Genomic DNA, 12,672 nt, shown 5'->3' on the forward strand with positions numbered 1-12,672 from the left:
TCATGTTCTTTGAAAGTCCACCCATAGTAGAAAAATTCCCAGCCAAACATGAGTAACGATCAGGTGAAAAAATTGTCTTCTTTCCTTAGCCAATGTACCGTCCATCCCTTCATACCATAAGAGATTTTTTTCCATTATTTAGCCTAGAAGAATTTGTCACCTCTTTGGTTTATCAGGTAAGAGTGAGTATGACAGGATCAAAAACTGTCCCAAGAATCACAGAATCACAGAATTATTTGGGTAGGAAGGGACCCTGGAGATCATCTAGTTCCAGTACCATGGCATGGGCAGGGATGCCAGGCACTAAACCAGAGCTTACAAGTGGCTTTGTCTTGTGCAGTGGCCTCTTTCAAGCTAATGGCAAACGGGGCACTGGTTCTCATCTTCCTGGCTTTGGAATGCTCAGGCACCCCACCAAGGAAACCACCCCCAGCTCGCACTAATGATTGCTGCTGTTATTGCTGTGCATTCCCATGGTGCAGCTATGACTTTGCAGAGCTCTGTGAGGCTGCCTTCAGAAGCAGCCCCACTGTGGAAACCAGCTGAACAGCTGTGCTCACCCCCCACTAACACAGCAGAGGAATATTTAGGTGGATTCAGGGTGGAGGGGAAAGCAGCGCAGAGTCTGCAGAAGGAGCTCTGAGCAGGTGGAGAAAAGGAGGAAAATGGGCCTTTGTGGGCACGATGAAGCTGCAGCCCGGGTGCTGCGCTCACCAGTGGTGGGGAAGCAGATTTTGCAGGAGCAGGCTGCACCAAAGCACTGAGTCGGCAAGAACTGCCTGGGAGGAGCAGCCTGGTGGCTCCGGTGAGTGGGGGGCCACAATGCCGTAGATCAGCTGAGGTATTTTTAACAATTATTTTGATATAAACAGCTCTGAACTTGAGGAGCTCCATGTAAATGGGAAGCAGTGGGGCTTGTAATTAGATTTGTGTACACTTTCATAAATTGCTGGAAAACATCAAAGCCGTGATAGAAGGCTGTGGTGCACTTTATTTCCTTCTTCTGTTCTTCTGTTAATTGAATGGTTGATGTGTGGATAGGAAGCGTTGGCTTCGCAGAGTACTATTTACAGACCCGCTGACAGCTGCACTGTGAAAATTAACAGGAACAGAGCAGCCTCTGTCACAGCTCTTCCCATGAGGGACTTGCTTCAAATTAGATCATTTCTTTCATAGGAGAAACTTTCCTCATCGCTCCTCCCTCCTTCACAAATACACACTCACATCCAGCTGCACACTCCCTTTTCCCCTCAGGCTCATGGCAGCCTTTAGTGCTCAGAAGGGTTTGTCACTTCCACAAAGTTGGGGTAGTTAGGCTGCTGTTTAAAAGCTGTAGTGCATTCCATTTCCAGCAAGACACTTTCTTCAGGAAGTCATCCAAATCTGTGAGCCAGGTGCATGGAGCCACATCTTCGTGCTTGCAGGTCTCTCATTATCTAGAACACTCTTCTCATCCTCCCAGAAACTCTGGTAGACACCCTCTCAGACTACTGCTGTTGGAAATGTGGTTACTGTTGTTACTAGAGAAAATTGCTGTGTGCTAAACACCATAAAAACCTCTGACAGGACAGCTCCTACACTCAGCAGTTTGCTAACTAAAGGCCAGGGTTAACCTGGCTGGATGAATTACTTCAAAGTGTCAGTCAAAGTATAAAACTTCAAGGTCATCTACACTTTTGTTACAGTTGATAGAGAGGGTCTAGGACCCGAGAGAGATTGTCTTGAGTAGCTGAGGGTTTAGGATTGATGCCCAAAATGCCTGCAATTACATCATCTGAATGTCTCCTTAATAGACAAGACACAAAAGAAAAGCAAAAGAAAAAATAATACAATGTATGGGAGTGAACAAGTCTTTTACATAATTAATCTATCTGTTTAGCCTGTTCTTAGTCAAGTGACCACAGTTCTTGTTCCTGGTTCCAGTAGAGAAGCAATAACCAGTGAAAACCTGATAATCTAAATCTTAATATTTATTGACATCCAAGAACTACAAAATTAAGAATATCCAAGTTGAAGCCTTCAGTTCACCCCCTCACTAACTGAAAATGTCTTCAAAACATCCCAGTAACATAAACAAAACCATAGACAAACCCATATTACAAACAGATAACAATTAAACAGACCACAATTCAGAGTATTAATTAACCAACAAAATTTACTTTCATTGAGATTCCAACATGGGATCAAGTTCTCAATTAGTAACATAAACAGAACCATAGACAAACCCATATTACAAACAGATAACAATTAAACAGACCACAATTCAGAGTATTAATTAACCAACAAGATTTACTTTCATTGAGATTCCAACATGGGATCAAGTTCTCAATTAGTAAAAGCCACACTGTGAGAGTCAGTAGAGACAGAGTCACTGAGCCCCTCAGGGTAAATAGAATCACAGTATCACGGAATCATCAAAGTTGGAAGAGATCTCTAAGTCCAACTATCAACCCAGCACCACCATGTAACTCCTAAACCACATCACCCAGATCCAGATGCCTCTTAAAACACCTCCAGGGATGGTGACTCCACCAGGGCAATGTATTCCAAAGCCTGAAAATCCTAAGAGTGGTTTTTATTCTAATATCTAGCCAGGATGACTCCTGTCTCAGTTTAAGGCCATTTCCTCTGACCTTCCACTGCAGCCACAGTAGGAAGGAGCAGTCCCCACCTTGTAACCCCCTTTCAGGTAGTCACAGAGAGCCATAGGTTCTCCCCTTGAGCCTCCTCTTCTTGAAACTAAAATAGGAAATGGAAAATCCATTAGACTTTCCTTTTACATGATCACAGAAACATAAAGAGGACATTCTCAGAGGTAATCCAGGCTGAAAGCTGATGCAACTCCAGCATCTAAGTGCCCTTCATGACTCATACCTGAGTTTGGCTGAAAGTTAATTGACCAAAGTGAAAAAGCCTAGTGCAGAGTGAGGTACCATCACTGCCAGTTCACCTGCCCAAATTAATGCAGAAGGCTGGGGCCTGGTTTTACACCATTGATATTAGAAAAATTGATGGGTGAAAATCGAGATGTCGACTCTGACCCTGTTTTTCTCTTTTCTGTTGATCTTGAACTCTCTAAAGAACACACATTCCTTGCAATGTCCTTGTGCAACACAAAGGCTGTCTTGTTTAACTCATGGCAAAGCACAGCAGATTCATTCCTTGTATTAAAAAATAGTAATAACTTAGAAACCCATTAATAAGTCACCAGCAGCAGGCCTGCCCTCTTTCCAGCAATGAATGATTTTTTGAATATGCTACTTAAACACAATTTATAAGGGTGTGTGTCATTTAGGATGAAAAAAAGTAGTGGACATGTAATACTTACATGTGAGTTTGCAGCCATTTCTACCACCAAAGCCCAGTGACCCTTGATAGCTCACCTTTGCTTTCCATGGAGCAGTGGGCTCTGGATGGAGGGGGAAAAGAGCTCATAGACCCCATCCCAGCACCTCCATCAAGACTGCTGATTCTGCAAGCTTCAGGACAGCAGGTTCCCCGTGTTGCCATAATTTCCCTTAATTCTTCCTAGAAAAAGTAAAATTGTAGGACTGTGTTCCCTGCCTCTCCCATAGTTTCATAAATTTACTAATTAATCATGTTTCTGGGTCCTAGAGCAGAGATCCAGGCAGCCTGGCTGCCTGACACAGGGTGTGAATCATTTGCTGGCACCAAAAATGGGCTTCTCTTGACTAGTTACATCTCCAAAACCACACAGTCATCCAGCAGGACACTGGAGTGACTAGTGGGACATGAGAGAGATCCCTGGACATCTTCCCTGGGCTTCCCTGCTCCCTCTGACCCATAGCATCCAAATGGGACACAAGAAATAACTGCTTGTGAGCCACATTACCTCCTTCTGGGAAAAAAAAAATACTTGGTTGGCACCCACCCATCCCTTCACAAGTCCAAGGGGAGCTGGGCATTATATCTGCAGCTGTGGAGGTGGCCATGGGGAAGCAGGAACACGATCATGCCACTCCTGGGAATTGCCTAGGTCCTGGTGATCACAGCAGCCCCTACAATTCTTGCTCCACTCAACTCTTGTCTAATCTGTGTTAGATTAGCACTTGAGGGGCTAAAATAATTCACTGGCAATGACCTTCCTGAGATATCAGAGTCATTGACAAGCCTCCAGCCTAGGAGACATGAAACAGTCCCTGCCTACCAAGGGAGTTCCTGGCCTACTGGAGGTAGCTCCACTGGGCATCACCACCTTCCTCTAATAAGGATGAAAGATGTCAGCATTGTCTTTACCTCTTCTGCTTGCTTTGGGGGCATTTCTTTCTTCCTCCTTTTCTCTTCCTGTATCTTTTGATCTAAGCCTCATTTACATCAGTGGGAGCTTCCTACATAGTTAAGTAGGCTCTGGATCAGCATTAAATCACTCTGGATGCTTCTCATTTTTCCCCTAAATTCACTCTTTCCCAGCCTTGCTCAGGAGTGTGCTCAGTACTGATAGCATGCATTCTCGTGAGGAAAACAGAAAGATCTTAGTAAATGGTAGAATGTGCATACCTGTGCAAAACATAGCATTAGTGATGCAGTAGCTATTATCCAAATGGGTTTTGCAAAGTTCAAATTTAATTTTTAGAGGACAAAGATGTCCTCAAAGAATCAAAACAAAGAATCAAAACACTGACTTTCAAATAAGACTCTCAGCTGAAGCTCACACAAAGTCTGAATGTGAAGCCTCCTACCAGACACCAATGTCTTTGCCTCAGATGTCCACTGGCAGGTGAAATCACATAGAAGAGCATGTTTGATTTCCCATTCCAAAGGTCTGTCTGGTTGCTTCTCACAGGAATAGTGGTTGTGAAGGTGGCATGTTTCAGTCTTAGTGGCGTGGAATGCAGCAAGGGCAGACCCTTCAACATAAACCAACTTCTTATTTCAGCAAAACCCAGGAGAGCTGCACTGAATTTACACCATTTCATTGCTTCAGTTGACCATCTGTTTCTCTGTATTAAAGCATGGGTGACACCCCCCTGAAAGCAGAATATTTTCTCAATTAACTGTAGAATCATAGAAAATTTTGAGTTAAGAGTAACCTTTAAAGCCTATCTGGTCCAGCCCATGGCTGGACAGTGCTTGGAGATCTTCAGTTTAAACATGCTCCAAAAATTCAAATCTTTTACTATCTCAGTTGAACAGCATGGTTTACACCACAATAGCCTGGAGTCCTGCAGCATGACAGGGATCTGGGAAGCACAGTCATGTGCAGGCTGCTGGCAATGCAGTGCCATGGAAATGTTCTTTTTTGTCATATGAACAGATGAAACGTATCTGCCCAGCTTGCCAGCCCTTCCTCAACATCTCTTTTTTTTCCCCCCAAGTCATCATACGCTGTTCATGTCCTCATCCTGAGGTGCCAAAGACGAGTTCTTGTGAGCAGAGTCCTGAAGCATCAGGATCTCCATACCTGGTTGAGATTCTACTTTGCTTTGACAATTGTCAATTCACATTATGACCCTGGATTAATTCCACTTCTCTTATTTTCATCCTTACTTGTTTAACTGAATGGAAAGATCATTCATAGGTCTCTATACTGCAGTTACCAAATATGTTTTTAATATATTTATTATATAATATATTAAATATAAATATATAATGTATTAATATATACCAAATATGTTTTTAATCATAATTTATTTTAAAAAATTAAGCTTTTTTTTGTGTAAGTATATTTTATGGGGAACTATATTTTTAATTAATGGAACTAAACATACCTAATCTTTCAAACCATGTTGCTCTTATTGGAAAGGGGAAATATACAACACTTTCTTTTGAATTCTTAATTTTATCTTTTTCTTCAAATAGACAAAAAAATATTTACTGCTTTCACAGTCTTAAACATCAGGAAAGAATCTCTAGTCTGTTGGTGTAACAATACCTCCCACTTCATAATACATTAGGGGAGGTGAATGATTTTGTGAGGACTTTTATCATTCATAGACTGAGCTGAAAAAATGTTTGAAAAAAAAGTGCTTGAAGAACTCTGCTTTTAAGTTTAGGTTTTTCAGATACCTGGCTTTGATTCGAGAGGCATACTAACACCTGGGTTATATATTGAGTTCTTCCTAATTAGAATTGGGTACAGTGACACCAGGACTCAATGATTCTGTTGCCCTGTGGAAAGCAATAACTTTAGCTCTGAAAGACACCTGGTAAGTAGTGTATGGGCAAATAAAACCTAAATCAAGCTTCCACTCCAAATAAATTAACAGCTCCGGAGACCTGTGAAGGGAAGTACCTGCAGCAACTCTCTCTGCTTAGACATTGCATGAAGAATCTTCTCTACTGAGGGAGCAGCATTATCAAAGGGTCCATCACTACAGTCCTGGATGAATGCCTCCTTTCCCCTCTCCATCTCTGTCACTCTCAAGAGTGTCTAAACCAGTTCTCAGGACTGTAAAGTGGAAATAGCTCCTAGTGACTGCTGTCCTACTCATCTTTCAGATGAGACATGAAATTGAAGCCCTGAGTGCAGAAAAATAACATATTTCACAAGATGGGAGGGATGTTAGTCTTGGTCTTTTGGTCATTTTCCAGCCTGGGTAATTACATTTCTGCCTAGCAGAAATTCCCACTGCTCTGCAGTTTAATTGGACAGTAGTTTCTTTTTCACTTGCCTAAAATCCCAGGCTGGGGTCAAACCCCACTCTCTAATTCACCAGCCCTCTTTTCAATAGAGCTGCATAGGCATTTCCAAAAAAAAATTCCAAATTTGTTTTCAGACTTAGGGGACATCATGCCAAATGGCCTGAGATGACAGAGCCCAAAGCAAATAAATCTTCCTTTGGCTTTTGGGCCTTAACATCAAGGATACTTGCATGGAAATATTACCCTGATTGTTTTGCTGAAGGTCAGCATCCTCTCAGCTCTGTTTTGTAGTCACAAAGGGAGTGCTAAGGCAAAATTTCCACCACTTTCTGTGGTCACACTTAGGAATACAGTCATTGCCCAAAAGACGAGTGTCCAGCAGCACCTACTCATTTAAGCATCTCCGTGTTCATGGCTGACATTTTGGAAGGTATTTTATAGGATCTGCACATTCAGATCTCTTACACTCAAGAGCTTTAGAGACTGGAATTTTAATATAACAAATTTTTTTTTAAATATTTTTGGCCTAGAACTTTTATCTGGCTCCATTTGAGCTAACAAAGATGTAAAGGTCCACCTACACGAGACACCCTTGTGTTAAAGGACTTAAATCTATGTTTGCCTCCAGCAGGAGATTCACTAAGCTTAAAGTGAAACGCAGTTTAATGACTTTGGCAAATTAGGCCCAGATTCATCAGTTTTGAAGGAAAAAGGTGTCTAACCATCTGCGGAGATTAGTAACCTAAGGAATCAGAGCAGATTTATAGGGCTGGCAGGAAAAGGAAATTCAGGCATATATTCTGCAAAGCCAGACCTTCACAGAACTTTTCCTAAGAATATTGTTCTAGGGAGAAGCAACTGGAAACCTGAGCTAGTAGACAGGGATGAGAAGCAGAACAGCCCCCCTGTAATCCAAGCAGAAGCAGAAAGAGACCTGCTGAGTCACTTAGGGGCTCACAAGTCTATGGCACCAGGTGGGATCCACCCTAAAGTGATGAGGGAGCTGGTGGAAGAGCTCACCAAGCCCCTCTCCATCATTTATCATCAGTCCTGGCTCACTGGGGAGATCCCAGACGGCTGGAGGTGCCAATGTGATATGCATCCATCAGAAAGGCTGGAAGAAGGGTCTAGAAAAATACAGACCTGTCAGCTTGACCTTGTTCCGCAGCAAGGTTATGGAACAGATCATCTTGGGTGCCATCACACCTATGAGATAGCCAAGGGGTGAGACCAGCCAGCATGGGTTTAGGAGGGACAGGTCCTGCCTGACCAAGCTGATCTCCTTTGATGACCAGATAAAGGCTGTGGATGTGTCTGGCTGAACTTCAGCAAAGCCTTTGACACCATCTCCCACAGCATCCTCCAGGAAAAGCTGGCAGCTCACAGCCTGGATGGGTGCACTGTTTGCTGGGTTAGGGACTGGCTGGATGGCCAAGCCCAGAGAGTGGTGGTGACAGTGCTGCATCCAGCTGGTGGCCAGTCACCAGTGGTGTCCTCCAGGGATCAGTGTTGGGCCCAGTCCTGTTTTATTGATGATCTGGATGAGGGAGTTGAGTCCAACATCAGCAGATTTGCAGAGGACACACAGTGTTGGGGGAGTGTGGAAGGGTAGGGAGGGACCTTGACAGGCTGGATAGATGGGCTGACTCCAACAGTGGATGGGGTCCTGGGTCCTGCACTTGGGCCACAACACCCGCCCAGCAGTGCTACAGGCTGGGGACAGAGTGGCTGGACAGTGGCCAGGCAGAAGGGAATGTGGGGGTGCTGGTTGGCAGCTGACTAAACATGAGCCTGCAGTGTGCCCAGGTGGCCAAGAAGGCCAATGGCTCCTGGCCCATATCAGGAATAGTGTGGCCAGCAGGACAAGGGAAGCCATTCTTTCCCTGTACTTGGCACTGGTGAGGCTCCACATTAAATGCTGTGTTGAGTTTCTGGGCCTCCCAGAAATGGATGTTGAGATGCTGGAGTGTGTCTAGAAAGGGGCAACAAAGCTGGTGAAGGGTAGCATAAGTCCATGAGGAATATATGAGGAATCTGGGGTTGTTTAGCCTAAAGAAGAGGAGGCTCAGGGGGGAGCCTCTACATCTCTCTCTACAACTCCATGAAAGGAGGGTGTAGCCAGGTGAGGGTCAGTTTCTTCTCCCAGGCAGTAGGACAAGAGGACACAGTCTTAAGCTGCCCCAGATGATGTTTATGTTGGACATTAGGAGGAATTTCTGCACAGAAAAGGTGATGGGGCATTGGAATGGACTGCCCAGAGAGGTGATAGAGTCACAGTTCCTGGAGGTGTTTAAGAAAAGACTGGATGTGGCACTCAGTGCCATGGTCTGGTTGACACCGTGGTGTCTGGTCACAGGTTGGACTCAATTATCTCAGAGGTCTTTTCCATCCTAGTTGATTCTGTGATTTTTCCCTGCTGCTGGGCAGTAATGTTTGGCCTCCTGAAACGCTTTTACTTAATCTGTGTATACACGCCATTTGGAAGACCATATCTAATGGGAAAAAGTTCCAACAACCAGGCAATAGATTTGTTTTCCTTTGCCTTTAAATGAAATATCAATGGATGGATATTTTATTTTTAGCTGAATATGAAATTTCACAAGCGACCTGTCAAGCTCCTGTTTTCAAGAATGACTTTATTTCACACGTCAAGACAGCCTGGGAAATTAGTTTTTCTCACAGAGGACTCTGATTAGGGATTACAAAGTGAGCGTGGCGCAGAGTGATTTTTCCTCCATCTTTTCCCTCGCCCCACCAACCTAGAGAGTGCCTGACTCTGCTGACTAAGGGGAGCAATTCATTGCCATGCGTGGCAGGGGGATGGGAAGAAAGATAGCCATATTAAGTAGACTTGCTGGCCCAAGAGAGAATAGGAGAAGCATAATAATACTTAGCCTTTATCATTCTTTTCATCAGTAGATATCAAAGCACTTGAAAAAGGAGGTTGATTTGAGGGGAAAAGAGATAAATTCCAATTGGAAGCAGCCTATTGCAGAGGCACCAGCAGGAAGGCTCACTTTCATGATAGTATCTTCTGACTGTGGGTCTGCAGGGTAGAGAAATTAACAGGTCCTTTCCTCTGAAAAATGCAGAAGTGCATTTCAAATGTTATTGACTTACCCAGCGTAACTCTCATGGGCTTTGGCAAAATATGAGGTCCAGTCCGAGAACCAGAGAGAGCAAGGAGATTATGTATTACCAGTAAATGACAGAGCAGACAGGACCTATTGCCTTTGCCAGCAGACAACAGCAGATTTACACCATGGTTTAACTCCTCACAGAAGCAATAAATAATCCAGAGGAAGGGCTGCAGCATTTTTACCCTATGGAAAACCTGGCCCATTCTGGGGCATTTCTATTGCTGTCCAGTGGATTAGTAGAAGTCACTGGAGTAGAAAGCAGTCCTGTTCTGCTGTATATGAACTGCAATATTTGGCTCCACTGTTAAAAGTCCCACACTGGCTGATCTGATACAGTTTACTGCCTGATTTCCTTTGGGCCACATGAAAGAGCTGCACATGAGGAACCACACACTGAAAGCATCAATCCCAAGGTCAGTCTCCATATTCAAAAGCAATGCAGCATCTCTACTGGCTACACATCTTTAACCGCTTACATGCACATCTCATTGCAGAGAACTCTCAGAAAAACCTCTTCTTTTTCTCTTCCTTCTTTGTAGTGTGTGGTCTAGCTTGAATCTATTTGCCAATGGCCTTTCTGCCCTGTGTATATGATAGTAATGTTCAAAGAGGCCTGAAGTCCTGCTGCGACAGGCAACCCAGAAAAACATCTCTCGGGAGGCAAGATGAGATCCCATTGGGTCAAACAGCTGCTGTGCAGTCACTATGACTCACATCAGAAGGGAAGAACACTCCAGGGGCGAGCACTTCATGTGGAAGTTACCCATGTTTTCATGATGCCATCTACAATAATAGTTTGGTTATCAACAGTGTGAGGCATCAGCAAATGCCTGAGGCAATTCCCTGGCCCTAAGACTTCCAGGGCAAATAGAGATCGAGAGAAAAGGAGAAGGAAGAAGACACCAACTTATTTACACTTGCCTGTCATGCTAACATGAGCAGGTCACATCTTCGAAACCCCTTCTGCAGAGATGAATACACTCTCACTCGGTTTCAAAATCCTCCATCCTGCATTGTGCTCATCATGATGCAGGCTCTGCTCTGCAAATCACAACAGCAGCTCTGAACAGCCCAATCTGCTGTGGACCAGTGCCTCCCTCCAATACAGCTGCAAATAGGTTTAAATCATTAGATGCAAGTTACCAAACAGTCTCTTGGATCAGGGTTAATTAAATGAGTGTTGAAATCTAATTAAGAACTGGTCCAGGTGATAATTAGCAGGAAATGTATGCATTAAAATATTCATTTGTCGATGAGCTGCAATTAAGAGTGTGATTTGGGGAAGGATCAATATCTGCATCATGTGATCTGAAGAAAAATTAAAAGTCACCCAGCCTTCAACAGAAATGCAGGGGAATTTTGGCTACAGGGTTTTTTTCTTTTCTCTCTTCTCCTCCACTCCCCCTTCTGTTTAGGTTTTATAATAACTGCTGAAGATTGCTCTCCATCTTTGAATGGAGCATTCATCTCTGCATCCCTTTGTTTTCCTGAAGCACTTCTTTCAAAATCTTGCTCTTCATTACATTGTGTGAGTGGGTTATAGATTTATTAGAGAGAGACTAACAGGTCAAAAAGAAAGATTCTTTGCCAATGAAAATCACCTTCTCCCAGTACAGATTGCTAATCCAAGGGAGCATCACTCATTGTGTGGTATTAGATTGTTGGGGTCTTTTTTTAGCAGGTTAATTCCTCAACTCTTTATTCATAACTGAGGATCTGAAGAGGCTATTGAATATGTATAGCTTAGACTTATATATACATATGTCTATAGCTGTGGTTTACTACACTCCTCCCAGTTTGTAGCAGAGCAATTCTGCTTTCACTGAGACTATTTTTTCTGGTTGCAGGTACATAGGGGCGTGTGTAGGCCAGTTAATAATATTTTTCTTGTGCAATTCCAGAAAATTCCTCCTCTGCTAGGACAATAAAGGTCCTGCAACAGTTCCTGCCAGCTCCTCTGGCATGAGCAGGTCTTCCTCTACTGCCACAGCCAGAACTGAGCTACTCCTTTCCCCACTGACAGTACTACTGACCAGCAAACACCAGTTTGTCAAAACAGAAGCTGTGGAAGCACAATTATTTCAGCTGCTCACTGTCAGTGTCCTGACAGCTCACCTGCCCATCTCCCCAGGCTGGGGGGCAGCCCAGCTCCCAGGGCACCTGTCCACTGGTGTAAGGGCTGCAGCCAGATTGTCCCTCCCTCCCCTACACCTCCTCCTTCCCTTCCTTACCCTGTGGGGAAGCAACCAACCCATGAAGTTAGGACTTCCTTGGAGAAAGACCAAAAAATGCCTTCCTAAGTAGATTTATTTCTTCTCATCTCTGCCCCCTACCCAGAAATGTAAGCATTGCAGCTATTGACCCTTCATCTGGTTTTGGGGAGGAGAGGGATTTCTTTCATTCCCAAAAGCATTACATTTTTCACAGATTTCTGCAGGCAGTTCTGATGATCATCCGTAGCTCTGCACTGGTGTTGACTGCAGACATAATCCTAATATTGTAGATTTTTCCTGGAAATGTGTGGGCTCTTTCATGGTAGCCTCTATTTCCTACTGTTTGTGGAGAGAGAACTCAGGTCCATCCAGCACTATTTTTGCTCCCTTAATTTGGCAGTGCTGAAGAGATGCTGTTTCATGATGACACATACACCCTGCCCAGCGTACTGACTCCTGTCTCCAAGGCTGGGCAGGGATTTCTCACTGGACTTGGGGATTACAAGACACAGCATTGAGAGGGCGATTCATTTTAGGGGTCTGGAATGCAGAGACCTCACACATTCTACCAAAACAAATCAGTCTACAAATCCCACCACACGCATGCAACAAAGCCTCCTACATTTCCCTGCAATGTGTCCAGGTCTTTGTCCTCTGATTCAACATTCTGGGCCTGAAGGTTGAAAGAATAAGGCAACAACTTTTGCAGAGAAAAT

The 12,672-nt window shown here is 43.9% G+C and overlaps 1 protein-coding gene across 17 annotated transcripts in view; it reads left to right on the top strand.

Annotated features, from left to right (window-relative positions):
• The window catches only part of CELF4 (CUGBP Elav-like family member 4), a 712,394-nt gene that overhangs the window by 603,350 nt on the left and 96,372 nt on the right, over positions 1–12,672 (top strand). The window lies entirely within an intron of this gene.

This window comes from Molothrus aeneus, chromosome Z (assembly GCF_037042795.1).
Source record: "Molothrus aeneus isolate 106 chromosome Z, BPBGC_Maene_1.0, whole genome shotgun sequence".
Classification (NCBI taxonomy): Eukaryota; Metazoa; Chordata; class Aves; order Passeriformes; family Icteridae; genus Molothrus; species Molothrus aeneus.